The sequence below is a fragment of the Orycteropus afer genome, unplaced genomic scaffold (genome assembly GCF_000298275.1).
Source record: "Orycteropus afer afer isolate SDZICR_OR568_19922 unplaced genomic scaffold, OryAfe1.0 scaffold00154, whole genome shotgun sequence".
NCBI classification, from domain to species: Eukaryota; Metazoa; Chordata; class Mammalia; order Tubulidentata; family Orycteropodidae; genus Orycteropus; species Orycteropus afer.
This window is the reverse complement of record NW_006921741.1, coordinates 3,550,314-3,567,182: the sequence shown is the minus strand read 5'-3', so window position 1 is coordinate 3,567,182 and position 16,869 is coordinate 3,550,314.

Genomic DNA, 16,869 nt, shown 5'->3' with positions numbered 1-16,869 from the left:
ATCCCAGACCCCAGCATGGATTCTCCTCCCAACGGTCTCCTCAACTTCTCTCTTCCCCGATCTAATCTATTCTCTACTAGTAGCCAGAGTGAGATTTTTTTTTCAAATTTAAATCAGATCACATCATTCTCCTGTTTAAATCCTTTTTTGGCTTCCCATTTTTCTTGGGGTACAGACCTAAATCCTTCCCGAGGTCTTCAAAGTCCTATGTGATGCCGCCCAGGTCATCTTTCCCATCTTGTATTGCATTTTACTTGCCCTCTTCAGAAAACTCCTTCGGTTACTAGAACCCACCAAGATATCTCCTAACTCAGAATTCTCATGCTGCTGTTCACTTCATTGCAGTGTTGTTCTCCCCGTTCTTCACGTGGGTAATTCATTCTCTAGGACCCAGCTTATCCATCATTGTTTCAAATAGTATACACTGACCTCCTGCAATAAATAAAGTTCTGCCTTTATGCTCTCTCGGAGCACTTTCTTCTTTCCTTGACAATCTATGATTATTTCATTTATTTGTTAATTGTGCTTGTCTGTCACCTCCACAGAGGTGGAGTTGAACAGTTCCTAAAAGAATATTGTCCGTCTTGTTCACTACTGAATCTCAGTATCTAGTCCACTAAAACCTAGAACTCATTCTGCTCTCCGTGTTGAGCAAGTCCTATTCAAGTCGGAGAGGAGGTCATTATATTTAGGCTAAAGAAGCTTCACTATGATCGTCAATTTTGCATATTCAGGTAAAATTTTTACTGAATAGAGACAAGGAAAAGAAAGAAAGCAAAACATACAAAACTGAGTATGCAGAAATGTACTACATGAAAACAAGAGAGGTACAAGCAGAATCCACATGGTGCTCAAGGATTTTAGAGATAAATTTTCTGTGATGAATGGAGAATGTGCACTGGGTAATTTTTATTGCCCTTACAATTTCTACTAGTACAAGAAAGTCCAAGCTATACAAGTCTAATCATCCAGACCCTCTTCTGATAGGTGATGAGTTTAAATAATCAGTTATATTGATTTTGAATTGAATATTTTTCCAAGCACTGCATTCTTCAAAGTTCCATAAAACATTAGCTCCACATTGCAAATTTTAAGGAGAGAATGACAAGCTTATTTAAACTGTAGTATATAACTTATAAAAACTCAAATTCACAGCCATCAAGACGATTCTGACTCATGGTGACTGCCATTTGGTTTCCAAGGCTGCAAATCTTTATGAAAGTAGACTGCGTCATCTTTCTTCCATGGAGCAGCTGGTGGGTTCAAACCACTGACCTTTTGATTAGTAGCCCAATTCCTTAACCACTATGCCACCAGAGCTCCTTAAGGTGTGGATGGTTCCAGATTAAATCTTAATTTCAATTAAAAAGAATTGTTCGATGCTTTATGCCAAGTCCTCTGGAGGGAATAAACTCAAATGTGAACCTGGCTTTAAGCATTTTAGAGTCTTAAGAGGGAAATTTATGCTGTGTCATAACTCCTTCCTCACTTTGGATCTGCAGTTTCTTTTGCCAAGAACACCCTTGCTGCCTCTTTGCCTAATGTCTTCTCATTTCTTTAAAATAAATCTGAAGTACCTTATTCTTCAGGAAACTGCCATAACACCTCCAAAGCTAAATTAAGTGCACCTCAATGTGAATCTGTGTTTACTGTATTTTAATATGGTATATTGCCAATTCTAAGTTGTAACTTTTTATTTTTTAATATTTGTGAAAGAAAGATACACCTTACCAATGACCTTTTAGATTAATTAAATGTGGTAATATTTTAGTTTATCATCTTGTCTACTGGAAAGACCTTGGTGAGAGCTGAGGCTGTTTTTGTCTCTTTAAGTATTATTAGTGTCTCTAAGTATTATTAGAGTCTCTAAGTATTATGAGTCGGGGCCGACTCGACGGCACATAACAACAACAACAACAACAAGTATTATTAGAGTCTTTAGTATTTTTGTCTTTAGTATTTTGTCTCTTTAAGTATTATTAGTGTCTTTCAGAGTGCCTGTAAAACTGCAAGTGCTTAGTAAAAGGAGGTAAGAAAATATAAACTTGATGCACAATTTCATTTTAAGAACAATACAAAATGATAACACAGAGAGTTCATATTTGTTTGGAAAAGATCAAGGGAGACTTTGTGGAAAAGATGACATTTGAATAGAACGTCAAAAAAGATATTCCCCAACTACAGGATGAAGAGTATTGTTCAAGGCAAAAGGAAGATCAAGAAGCATGAAGGTGGGAAAGATGGGAATATTTTAAAGGAGAGCTGTTTGGCTAGTTAAAATGGATTGAAAATATGTGAGTGAAGCAATACAGTAGAAGACAGAACTTGAACAAGAAGTTGGTACTACATAAATACCACACCAAGGTGTCTGTATTTTACTGTGGAGGGTAGTGAGTGCTGGTTGTGGTTAAGCAATTGGCTGCTAACTGAAAGGTTAGTGGTTTGAAGCCACAAATCATTTCATAGGAGAAAGATGTGACAGTATGCTTCTGTTGCTTTTCTGCTTGGAAACCCTGATGGGTAGTTCTAGTCTGTCTTATAGTGGTCACTATGAGTCAGAATCAATCTGACAGCACATAACAACGTTGAGCTACTAGAAAGTTTTGAAAGACTGAACAATATCGTCAAAATTATGCTTAAAGATGAGTCTAGGGTGATTTGTTGGATAAATTGATTAGTGGAGAGAATGCAGACAAGGAAATCAATAAAACCAAACTTTAACTCACTGCCAATGAACCGATTCTGACTCATAGCAACCCTATAGGACAGAGTAGAAATGCCCTATAACATTCCCAAGGCTGTAAATCTTTACAGAAGCAGACTGCCTCGTCTTTCTCCTGAGGAGCAGCTGGGGAACTGCTAACCTTTTGGTCAGCAGCCGAGTGCTCAACCACTGCACCTCATAGCTCCTTAGGAAATAAGTAGGTAAGTAGGTTTGTGGCCATTATTCATTCAAAATACATTTACTTAGCACCTACTAAGTGTCTGGCACTGGTGCTACAGCAGTAAACAAAGTTCACCTCATTTTCAAAGATCTTACAATCTAGTGAACAGTCAAAAATGATGGAATAAAAAGTGGTTATGTGTGTGCACACAGGTTGCTATGCATTTATGGTAGAGTCCTAACCCTAGTTTGTGCACAAAAGAACAGGAAGCAAATCAATCAGGGAGACTCCTGGGAGGAGGTGTCATTTGAGTTGAGCATTAAAAGTAAGGACATAGCAGTCTAGAGGTAACAAGTGCAAAATCTCAGAGGTGCTATTCTTACTCTCAACTGCAAATAATTCAGAATGATTGAACTATAGGTTGTAGGGGGTATGGAATATGAGAGGATGAACAGGTAGGGAAAGGTATGAATTTAGCTTCTCCACTAGTTGCATGGAAAAGTTCATTTCTCTCTGCCTCAATTTTCTCATCTGTAAAGTGAGAGATTATAAAATAGTAACTATTTCATAAGACTACTGGAAAGATTAGAGATATTAATACATGTACAAACATTAATAGATATTCACAATAACATTGTAGGCACTTACCTGAAAGGTCAGTTCAGGTTATTTCCTGGCTGGGTGCTAGGACAGAAGACTAGACTTCCAGGTGCTTTATTATCATCATTATTATTATTTGGGGCTTATATCTTAAGGTTATTATAAGCACAAAATAAAATTCTATAATTGCACATTCAATTAATGTGTTGTCCATTTTCATATTCAAACATTTAGATTATGTGTAATAATGCCTTATCAAAACACATCTCTTGTTTAGAGATTATTTATGTCACCATAAGCATGGTATATAAAGCAGGGAATATCAGCCATCTTTATTTAAAGAAATAGTACTATTTTTATGACAGTGCATATTTTTTAAGTAATCCTCTTTGATTGGAACTCATTGCTAATGAGGCCAGAATCAAGGCCAGTTTCTGCCTTGATCTTTCACCTGCCCTATGTTTCAATGCCACTGAAGCCAGCTCATCACCAGGTGCTCTGAGACAAAGGCAACTGGATGAGAACAGTTGGATGAATCAAGCCCATTTGTACCACCATCAGAGACAATTCAGAGTAGTCTCCCACTTGGACCAACTGGCATCTTCCCATGGAGAGAACAGCTGTTCATGCCCACTGCTGAGTGAAAAAAAAAAGCAGATTGAGGAAAAAGAGAACTCAAGCAAAGAGTTGCATTTCCTACTGAAACTAGAATTTATATTTTAAGAGGTCCAAAAATTTTGCCTTTAAAAAACAAAACAAAACAACTGTTATATTCCCTGCAAAGGAGCCCTGATGGTGTAGCAGTTAAATTGCTTGGCTGCCAACCAAAGGGTCCATAGTTCTAAGCTGCCAGTTACTTAATGGGAAAATAATATGGCAGTCTGCTTCAGTAAAGATTTATAGCCTTGGAATCCCTATGGGGCAGTTCTCTATCCTATAGGCCTGCTATGAATCAAAATGGAATTAACATCAATGCTGTGTTTGTTTTGTATTTTTATTCCCAGCACTTAAGATACAGTGGCTAGCATATAAGGTATTTGATATTTTATTGACAGTAATTGATGATGGTCCCTTTTAGGAATGCATTTACTCCCTATACCATCATAGAGGAGTCCCTCGCTGGTGCAAATTGTTAAGCGTTTGGTTACTTATCAAAAGGTTGGCAGAATGTCTCCACCCAGAGGCTCCTCAGAAGAAAGTCCTGTCAATCTATTGCCAAAAGACACAACCATTGGAAATCCTGTGGAGTGCATTTCTACTCTGGAGCAATGGGGTTGTCAAGAGTCAGAAAGACTGCACAACAATACGTTTGGTTTGGGTTTTAGTGCTGCAGAAGAAAGCATATGCCAACAGCCTGCCCAGAAAAACCCAGGACCAGGTGTATAGCCAGCCAAAATAATCCAGGAGATGTTCCAGGCTCCTGTAGGCAAATGGTCCTATCCTGGGAAGTCCGATGTGGACCACTTCTTCATGGAATGTGATTTTTGAGGGTTGTATCTACAAGATCTCACTGCCCCCAATTGAATACAGTAGCAGTTATCTCCAGAGAATTATTCAGACTGTGTACCAATTTCACAGGTAGGTTTTGAGGTCCAGAAGCTCAAATGGGTCAGAAGAGTAGCTCAAGTACACAATGGTGAAAAATTTTGCCTCTATGTCTGAGACTGTTTTCTCTCTGCCTGTTGTGCAGAAATTGTAATTATAGGCAGAGAAGGTCAGGAGCATTGGCCTAGATGGAAGTGTGGGTAGAGAGGGTAAGATGGCCTCACATACAGAAAAGATGCTGAATCTTAGGAACAGTGGGCCCAAGACCTTAACAACCCAATCTGCTTGTTCAGAAGTCTGTCCTGATTTGTAGTGATGCTGGGATGCTTGTGATAGCATAGTAGAAGCCAGCTCCCTCTAATTGGAATCAGACTAAGAAGATAATGTGCATGCACATGTATGCATGCAATGGTAACAAAGCTTGACCCCTTTACATGGCTCTGACACAGAAAGAGAAGTTTTATAAATCCTAAGCACCTGTCAGGAGTCAGGCCCCATGCCAAGACATTTATGCATATCATCTCATCAATTTCCCATAGCAACATATTATATAAATATTATTCACCCAATTTTTCAAATGAGGAATTTGAGTTTCAGAGAACCTCCACTCACATCTGAACTCACATTGCTGGTTAGTGGCAGGTACAGAATTTAAACCTAAGATATTGAGGTACAAGAATTTTAGGTCACTTGGTTAAACATCCTTCTGAAAGAGACATTTCTTCTTTTCTGAGCACCAGGCACATTGGGCAGAACATGCTTTCAGGAGTGAATGAGTTTCTCTTATGGAAACAGCAGGTGCACAGCTGGCCTAATGAGTCAGACAGTGACTGCCTGCTAGGTCTCACTGCCTGGAATTGAATCCAGCAGCAGTTATCTCCAGAGAATTATTCACACAGGGTTTGAAATGTTGCTTCAAATGGACAAACTAATTGTGTAGTTTGTTCCCAAATCATTGCTTTGATTTCTCAGTGACAAAGTAGTTTGACTTAAGCCCTGTTCCTCCCCCCAGAAAATTCATTTCCAGCTCCACTCCTCCCCCTCCTTCTTTCATCATCTGGCAATCTCTTCCATTGCATCCTTTAGCCAGCTCTCAAACTGTGTCCAAGTGAGCTAAAATGAAACTTTTCCAGGGCTGGAGAATTTCTCCTCTCTACAAAGCTTACAGCCCACTAGACTTTGTCCATTACAATAAAGCAAATATTTAATCATGTCTTCCGTATTCATTGTTGTTAATTAATTTTATTCTCCAAGTAATACATGGGAGCTCTGATAGCATAGTGCCTAAGGCATTTGACTGCTAACCAGAAGGCTGGTGGTTCAAATCCATCAGCCACTCCTTAGAAGGAAGGTTGGGCAGTCTACTTCTGTAGTGATACTGCCTCGGAAACCCAAGGAGGGGTCGTATGAGTCGAGTCCGACTCGACGGCACATAACAACAACAAGTAATACATGTACATTTCCAAAAAAAAAAAAAAGTTGAGAAAATACACACAAGGTCAAAAAAGAATTATTAATCACCCAGACATAACCACTGTCAATATATTAGTGCATATTCTCCTAGACATTTTCTCTCCCTTTTGTACACTTTGAAGTATTTTATCATGCTTGTTTGAGGTTGATAAACTTGTCTCTACCAGCTGCTGTCCTGAGATTTAGAGTGTCTCAGGTAAGAATACTCCAATGACCTCATTTGTATGTTATGCTTCCCTAGTTGCTCTAACTCAGAGCTAGCTGTAGAGGGGAAGAAGGAAAGCTCACTTAGTTTCCTGCTCGCATGTCCCTTTTTTTTTTTACCTTTTACTTTTATTGTGGTGAAAACATACAAAACAAGACATTTGCCAACATAACAACTTCCACATTTACAGCTCAGGGACATTGATGACATTTTTCATGTCATGCCACCATTATTACTATCCATTTCCAAAATATTCTACCACCATTAGCATAAAGTCAATGCCCCGCAAACAGAAGCTTCCCTCTGTCGAGGAATTCCCAAACACACACACACACTCCCATCTCTGGTAACCAACAAAGAAAGTTCCCTTCCATGCATGAAACTTTTCTTGACTTTTTTACAATATAATATAATATTTGTCCTTCTTGAGGCTTATTTCACTCAAGCATAATATCCTCCAAGTTCAGCTACATTATTCAGTGTTTTGCAGATTCAACATTATTCTTTAGTACAGCATAGTATTCCATTGTGTGCATGTGCACATAGAGTTTGGTTATCCATTCCTCCATTGATGGGGACTTAGTCTGTTTCCATCTCTTTGTTATTGTAAATAATACTGAGATGAACATGAGTGTGCGTATATCTATTCGTGTCCTGGCTCTCACTCCTTTAGGATATATACCTAGTAATGGGATTGCTGAAATAAATGGTATTTCTATTTCCAACTTTTTAAGGAATCACCATCCTGACTTCCACAGTGGTTGTATCATTTTACAGGCCCACCAGCAGTGTATGAGAGTCTCAATCTCTCCACATCATCACCAACATTTGTAATTTTCTGTCTTGTTGAACTTTGCTATTAATGCTGGGGTGAGATGGTATCTCATGGTTGTTTTGATTTGTATCTCTCTAATGGCTAATGATCACGATAAGTTCATGTGTTTGCTGGCTGCTTGAATATCTTCTTTGGTGAAGTGTTTGTTTACATCTTCTGCCTATTTTTAATTGGACTGTTTGTCTTTTTTATATTGAGGTGTTGGAGTTTTCTATAAATTTTAGAGATAATTCCTTTGTCAGATATGTCATGTCATTGCTGAATATTTATTTCCCCTATCTTCAGGTTCTCTTTTCACTCTTTTCAAGACATCTTTTGATGCACATAAGAATGTTCAAAAAGTCCTAATCATTTAGTTTATTGTCTGGTGTTCATGTATTTTGGGGTTATGTTTGATGGTTTATGCCATAAATAGAGCTCCTAACTTTGCCCCTACTTTTTTCTTTAATTAACTTTATAGATTTAGGTTTCAAATTTAAGTCTTTGAGCCATCTGGAGTTCATTTTATGTATGGTGTGAGGTATGAATCTTGTTTCTTTTTTCTGCAAGTAGATATCCATTTTTGCCAGCACCATTTATTAAAAAGACTATCTTTTTCCCATTTAAGGCATTTCAGCCCTTTGTCAAAGATTAGGTGACCATATAGGTGGATGGACCTATTTCTGGGTTCTCAATTCTGTGCCACTGGTCTATGTGTCTGTCATTGTACCAATACCAGCCTGTTTTGAATACCATAGCTGTATAGTAGGTTTTGAGATCTGAGAGTGTGAGACCTCCTACTTTGTTCTTCTTCAGTAATTCTTTACTTATCTGAGGTTTCTTTCCTTTCCGTATAAAATTAGTGATTGGTTTTTCCATGTCTTTGAAGAATGTTGATAGAATCTGGGTTGGGATTGCATTAAATGTGTAGATTGCTTTGGGTAGTATTGACATTTTCACAATGTTCAGTCTTCCTATCCATGAGCATGGTCTGTTCTTCCATTTATGTAGATCTCTTATAGTTTCTTGAAATAGTGTTTTGTAGTTTTATTTGTACAGATCTTTTGTGTCGCTAGTAAGGATTTTTTTCCCAAATATCTTTTTGGTAGCCATTGTAAATGGTATTGATTCCTTATTTCCTTTTCAGAGCTCTCTCTGCTGGTGTAGAGGAATCCAACTGATTTTTGTATGCTGATCCTCCTTTTCTTTTTTCAACCCTTTTGCTCTAGCAACACCCTCCCAGTTATCTTGGACCCAAATCTTAAATGATTCTCCCCACTGGATGCAAGCCCCCAAAATACCCCACTTTGTTACCTTTGTTAAACAGTGAAACTGTTTTTCATTTACTTCTGAAATACTTTCAATGTGCTATTGGATAACCAGATCCCCTATAGGATCCAGATAGGACTTTTGACTATGTGCCCCTTTTAAGACATGTTAGGGGGTGTAGTATAAAAGAGGAGGCAAAGGAGCTTACCCATCTACTAGTGTAGTTCAGCTCAGAAACATTAATTTAACACCTACTAAGTCCCAGGCAGAATATTTGTTGCTCTTGCTACAATAACAAATCGAGAATTTCACATTCCTGTGGGAAAGACTTGTGGATATATATATTCTGCATAACATGAATGCTTTTATGCTTTTTTTTTTTTTTTTTTAATTAAAAGGGGCAAATTCACAGGTGTTCTGTATACACAGGAAGAGGACAATTTCCTAAGCTTATATGTCCAGGGAATGCTTCTGGGGAGAGATCATGTTTGAGCTAAAGTTTGTAGGGTGAGCAACTATCAGAGTAAAAGAGAAATTGGAGGTAGAGAGGACAGCAAGAGCAAAGGATAGGGAGGAGGTGTGTTTTTCTTGTTTACTGTTGGATCCCTAGCACTTTAGTAGGGTGAGAGACACATAATACCTGTTCACTAAGTTCTTCTGGAGCGAAAAATTTGGAGGAGGGAGGGGTAGGTAGGTTGGAGTGGCCAGAGTAGGCCAAGTTGAGTGGACAGAGAGTGAGAAAAACTGGACAGTTTTCAAGCACTGAGGATGGCAAAAAAGAGAAGCAAATATTTAAAATCAAATTTTAAAAATCTAATGTTATAATAACATCAGAACTAATATTAACTGAACATTTACTCATTCATAGACATTCTGCTAAATGCCCTCTGTGCCTTATCTCACTTGACATTCTCAAAAACTCTGTGAGGTATGTATTATTCCTGTTTGACAGATGAGAATACCAAGTTTCAGAAAGTTTAAATAAGCTGTCCAAGATCACACAGCTTGTAAACTCATAGCGACCTCTCCTTGAGTTTCTGAGGTGGTATCTCTATGGAAGTAGATTGCCCAATCTTCCTTCCAAGGAGTGGCTGGTGGGTTTGAACCGCCAGCCTTCTGGTTTGCAGACGAATGCCATAGGCAGTACACCACCAGAGCTCCCTGTAGATGGTAGAGCTGGGAATTGATCCAAGGTAGTCTGTCCAAAACCTGCACACCAAGCAACTAACTTAAGACTGAATTTTAGAAAGTATTCTATGTAGTAGGATTGCCTAAGGAGAGGAATGTTGTTGTTGTTGTGTGTTACTGAATTGATTCCAATCCATGGTGGCCCTTTAGGATAGAGTGGTACTGCCCCATAGGGTTTCCTAGGCTGTAATCTTTACAGAAGCAGATGATAAGGTCTATTCCCTCAAAGCGTGGCTGATGGGTTCAAACCACTGATCTTTTCATTGGCAGAACTTAACCCTTGTGCAACCTGGGCTCCTTGAACATATTTAGAGGCTGCATCCCGCCCCCCCCCCCCCCCCCCCGTTCTGCTGACACCATTGCAAGTCAGAAGAGCTCACTCTTAGGAACTTTTTCTTTTCTTTTTTTTTTTTTTAAATACTAAACCCATTAAATGTAAAAGACTTGAAACTTCAAGAAAGGAGAGTACAGGCAGTCCCTGGGTTGGAAATATCCTACAAGTCTTCCCTGCTCTTTCTTGCTCTTTAATAAAGTTATGTAAATTTGCCTTCACTTGAAACAATTGAACCAACTCTTACAACAAATTTTTCATTACAGTCTCTTTCACTTACTGCATGTGCAGCTTTTGAATCATTGAAAAGGCTTCACGTCTTCTCTTGCACTAAAGGCTAAATAAGAACTATATGCACCTGGTCTTACTTACCCACAAATTCTTAAAGACTAAATTAGAAACTAATCTCATTCGTAAACCAGAGAATGCCTGTGTTAACATTCGTCAGGCACCTACTATGAGCCAGTAAGACAGTGTCTCCATCAATCCACACATTTCTATTAGTTGTTGTTAGGTGCCATCATTCAGTTCCAACTCATGGTGACTCATGGTACAATGGAATTAAACACTGTCCAGTCCTCTGCCAGCCTCACAATTATTGTTTGGGCCCATTGTTTTAACCACTGAGTCACTCCATCTTGTTGAAGGTCTTCCTCTTTTTCACTGACCCTTTACTTTTCCAAGTATGATGTCCTTCCCCAGGACTGCTCCCTCCTGATAACATGTCCAAAGTCCAAGAGATGAAGTCTGGCCATTCTCACTTCTCAGGAGCATTCTGTTTGTACTCCTTTCAAGACAGATTTGTTCATTCTTCTGGTAGTCCATGATATATTCAATATTTTCACCAACACCATAATCCAAAGATATTGTTTCTTCTTCAGTCTTCCTTACTCATTGTCCAACTTCCTTCTATCAGATTGATGCTATAAATCTTGGTTTATGATTAGAGTCAGCTGAAGCTCAGAGATACTCAGCAACTTGACTGCTGTCTCCTAGTTAGCAAGTGACATAATTAGATTTGAACCCAAGATTTAACACCAAAATTCAGAGGTCTATGTTGGTTTGAAACCCAGCTTTGCCATTTATTTAAAACTGGAAATGCTCCAATTCTGTTTTTTCATCTGGAAATCAGAATGATAATACCTTATTCCTCCAAATAATGAGAGGATCACTGGAAACAAACTTTCTGAAAGCACTGTGTACATTGTAAGAAACAATTACATGTAACATTTATACAAATTCATTTCATAAGCTCCCTACTTCTGATTTTCCAAAATTTTAGGTCCTCATCCCATCCTGACTTGCTCAGATAGCTTAAGTTAGATAGTTTAACTACATGATTTCTTCTTCTGGATAAGCCTGGCCTTTCTTAGGTCCTGAGCCTAGCCTCAAGTTTAATGGGAGAAAGCTTGCATTTTCTACATTTCCAGCCTCTTCACTGAACAGATGAAGGGCAGCACTGTGTGGGTTCTCTCATGATTACATATAAATCATCAGTTCTTTAAAAAGGATCTTAAAATTCCATTAAATATTCATGAAAGCATCCTTCATGGCATCTACTCCATTGTAGATAATTACAGAGGGTTTAAAATATCTGACATTGCTTGGAAGCACACAAAGCTCTGTCAGCTGCAAGCAGACTGCTGATTTGTAATTTAATTAACATCCTGGCTTGTCCTGTTCTTTGTGGCAAAAAGCGGGAAAGTATTTCCTTTCATTTGTAAGTTTTGTTTGAAAAAATTTAAATGGAGCACCTGGAAGAGCTTTTCATCTTCCACATCAATCCTGTTACTTACATCCTGCTCCAGACTCTGCAGACTTCCTCTTTTAAGTGTTCTTTGGGCCAGCTGTATTCCACATTGTGGCTCATCCTTTTTTAAAATAATAATAATAATAATGTATATATTATTTAAAGGGTGACTTTACTTGGGGAAAGGAGTTCTGGTGGCATAGTGGGTAAGGCATTTGGCTGCAAACCAGAAAGTCTGTTGTTCAAACCCACCAGCTGCTCCACAGAAGAAAGACAAGACAATCTACTTTTGTAAAGATTTACAGCCTTGGAACCCCAACAGGGTTGGAATATGAGTTAGAATTGACTTGATGGCAGTGAGTTTGGTTTGGTTTGGTTTCCTTGGGGAAGATTTGTGTGCAATCAGTGAACTTCTTCCCACTTTTATTAGCTTTTTGGGTAATGGATTTTGAAGATAGAATTGGCTACAGACATTTATTCAACAAGCATTTATTAAGAAGCTACCATGTGTCAGGCACCAGAAGTCAGCAATGAATGCAACAGACATGGTGGCAGATCACATAGAAGTTTTGCTCCAGTGTGGGAGTGTGGCGTAGTATATTACCTGGTATAGGTTTTCTAGCCATGATCTTTGCAGTTCCCACTTTGTGTTGAGCAAATGGGAAGCTGATTGTTAAAGTCATCCACCTGGTGTATTTCTGTTGAACCAGCACAAAGCAATCTTCTGGGAAGTTCCCTCTATCTCAGGTGTATAAAATTCTGATGTTGGGATTGGTTAGTTTGGTAATTCTGCCAGGCTCAAAAGGAGCCCTCCTAGAGGCAGAAGGAATCTCTCACTGCCAGCTGAGAGACTGAGAGATGCACTGCTGAGAGAGACATGAGAGAGACACACACTGCTGAGAGAGTGATGTGCTGCTGAGAGAGACCGCCGGCTGGTGAGTGAGACAGCTGGCTATGAGAGACTATGTTCCTGAACTTGAATTGTAGTCTGTTGTTTCCCTAATAAACCCCATAATCTGAGTTCTGTGTGGCCACTGCAGCAAATTATTGAACCCAGCAGCAAGGTGGTGGGTGTTGTGGGGGGAATGGTTGGTGACAAAGTTAGTGAGAGGGTTGGAGAGACGCAGCATGTCTGGGCTGCTGGTAGTGATTCTGTCCTCTTCTTGTGGGGTTAGAGAAGGTCAGAAGATGCGACCTCCTTGCCTCTTTGGCAGGGAGGCAAACACTAAACAAGTAACCACAGAAATAAGTGGGATTTATTTATAATAAAAATGCGATGGACTTTATGAGAAATAAGTGCAAGATACCCTGAAGATACCCTCATAAGGCAGGTAGTGGTGTGGTAAGGGGAAAAGACCTCCCTGATGTGGAAAGCTGGGAGGTCTCCTTAGTGAAGTGAAGTTGAAAAATATGGATGGTCTGTCTAGCTCTTCTTCATCCCATTTTCCTATCTAATATCCCTCTCCAAGATTTGCAACATGCATGCAACCATTCTGGAAAAATGAATCGTGATACTGGACAGAAATGACTGAAAGAGGAAGGAGAGTTTTACTTTAGCCAAAATTTCAGAGAAGTTTAGTTCAAATAAAAAATATATATGTATCAATATGTCACATTAAGCATCCCTTTATCTTCTCCTTTTTCTTTCTTTTACTCACGTTTTTCCTCTAGAGAGGGTGGTGGTGAGTTGGAGAGAGGCTGTAGTAGGTATGGAAACAGGCTTAGAATTATCCAAAAGAAGGATGGGTCACAGGTCACAAATAGGCTAAAATACAGAGGAAAAAGGAAGGTGCTGGAAAGAACTCTGTGTGTGTGTGTGTGTGTGTGTGTCTAGGCTAGCTAGTTATTGAACAACTACAGCTAGCTGCATTCTGCACATATCTCTAGCAAATGAAATTCTTAAAAATAAACATTAAAGTGTTTTCACAACATATTTTCCACACAATAAGATGGTGGTTGGCAGGGCCTGGATGAGAGAATATTGGAGTGTGGAAGTTATACTTCTAAAGCCGTGCTTGAGGTTGTCCAGAAGGCTAAGGATGATAAGACAAAATAAGAGGAGCAGCGGAAGTGGTGAAGTGAAAACTCTGCATTCCCACGCTGTTCATTTTTTGAGATAGTTTTCTTCACCCTCTTGGCTTTCCCCATTTTCTGTGCTGCATTCACCTCTTTCTTAGGGATCATTACTCCCTTTGTAAGTCTTTTTATGTTTCTTACTGACTTTACACTTCTTCTAAAATACATGCTGCCTTTCTGCCAAAGCACATTTCTAAAACTAAGAAGCTTTCTTCCAGTGATCTATTCCATCAGTCAACCCAGGCGTATTGGAATACACTGTGCTGCCTTCTGGTTTGACCACTCCGCAGGAGACAAAGCTGTAAGTCAGAGTTCATGCCCTCAAAGAACTTTGAATACAGAGGGGGAGATAAGTCTTGATGCAAAGAAAGCCATTCATCAGTATTGTTAACAGAAGCAGTAGAACTAAGAGGTTTTGAGCATTTTCTAAATGTCAGGCTTTGTGTAAAGAACTGTAAACAATTCCTTAATGTTGTACCTGTTTCATTATATTGCTATCAGGCTTAAATGGGGCAATATCTGTAACAGTCTTCTGTGAAGGCTCTGGCACATGGATAGTGTACCTAACCAACATTAGGTGTTATATTAACATTCAGGACCACACAAACATATTTTGGCCCTCTCCAGCTTTGGGTTTGTTCTCTTTCTGTGTGTGTCTTATCTGCACAGTGCCAACTCCTGCTGCAAGGGGGAAGTAGAGTACTTTCTATGCAGTGGCAGAGATATACCTAGATTTTTATTTATGAAATACTGACAACTTCTCTGTCACACACAGTGCCAGTGCAGTAACGTCTTCCAAACCACCCATGATGGGTCAGACCTATGGACTCCTGTTTTTGAATTCTGGGTAACTCAGAATGAATCTGACTCACATAGGCCTCAAATGAACATACTGGGCAGAATCTAGTCAGACTTTCTCAGTCTTTGTCTATCCACATGGGGCTGTGGTAGAAATGAAGTATGACTATGATTGTATGCAAGTTTGCTGGAAGGTTTTTTTTTTTTTTTTTGTCAAGTGGATCATATTACTGCTCTGCTCATTTAAGTTCAGTTAAATTCACATTTACTGGTCACTTAGTCTATGTCAAGGAGCTCTGGTGGTGCAGTGGTTAAAGTATTTGGCTGCCAATCAAAATGTTACCAGTTCAAACCCACCAGCTGCTCCATGGGAGAATGATAGTGCAGTCTGCTTCCATAAGATTTACAGCCTTGGAAACCCTATGGGGCAGTTCTACTCTGTCCTTTAGGGTTCCGATGAGTCAGAATCAACTCAATGGCAGTGCCTTTGGTTGGTTCACTCTGTGTTGGCAGTCACCTGGGCACTGGAGATTCATGGATGAAGATGACTCCCTCTCTGCTCTTGAGGCACTCATGGGCTTGTCGTTGTTGTTGTTATGTGCCGTCGAGTCATACCTGACTCATAGCGACCCCTCCTTGGGTTTCTGAGGTAGTATCACTACAGAAGATTGCCCCATCTTCCTTCCGAGGAGTGGCTGGTGGGTTTGAACCGCCAGCCTTCTGGTTAGCAGTCAAGTGCCGTAGGCAGTGTGTTACTAGAGCTCATGGGCTAGTAGGGGAAATAGACACATGGACAGATTCTTGCAATATAAAGGTAGTTCAGTGAAGAACTATGTACCAAACACTATGGGGAATAAAGGAGAGATATCCTTTCAACCTAAGCAGTAGAAGAATGCTGCCAAGAGAAGGTGATACCCAAATTGATTATCAAACACCTGAAAAAATTTATCAGATGAACGATTTCAGACAGGAGAAGGGAGTGGGTTTTCAGAAGTCAAGGACAAAATGAGCTAAGACAAGGAGACATAAACAGTACCACAGTTTCCCTAGTTTGAGTACTTCTGCCTCTACTCCTATTAGACCTGTGAGAAGAACTATAACCTATTTATAAAGATTCTTATATTCTGGAGTCCCAGCCAATGGGCCAAGCTGAGGAGAGAGAAGAGGAAGGCACAGATTCCAAAGAAAAGGACTTCCTCAAAATGTGTTAATTTTTTAGGCACTGCAGAAACCATCAGATGTACCCAGCATGCCATTAATACTTCACAGACAAAGCCTAGTACAAGAGATGACTCAGATATACTCAGAACATTAGAGCTGATTCTTAAATAACAAACTGGCATCCACAGAGTTTGTTAATCTCCCTTGTTAGTTGACTCTCATACATTTCTTAAGAATTTTATTTCCTAAAGTTACAGATATTGGACAGTTGGCCTCTTAAGATCTTGGACTCCTAACAGGTTTAGTAGAATATTTAAATACTCTAGCTCTAAAGCCAGTGTAACCTGGGTTTGAGTCCTGACTTTCCAGTCACCAACTGTGTAAGCTTAGAAAAGTTAATTATCTGAGTATCAGAAAAAGATAATAATAGCACCTATCTCTCAGATGACGCATATATAAAACATTTGCCATGGTATCTGTTGTTATTTTTAGTATTGGCATTGTTGTTAGCATTAGTAGTTATGTGGCGTCGAGCTGTCTCTGACTCATAGCAACCTCTCCTTGAGTTTCCAAGGCAGTATCACTACAGAAGTAGATTGCCCAATCTTCCTTCCAAGTAGTGGCTGGTGGGTTTAAACTATCAAGCTTCTGGTTAGCAGTCAAGTGCGTTAGGCACTACACCACCAGAGCTCTCATACTGGTATTAACATTAGCATTAGTATTAGCATTGGCATAAAAATTAATATTGTTGTTGTTGTTAAGTGCCGACGAGTC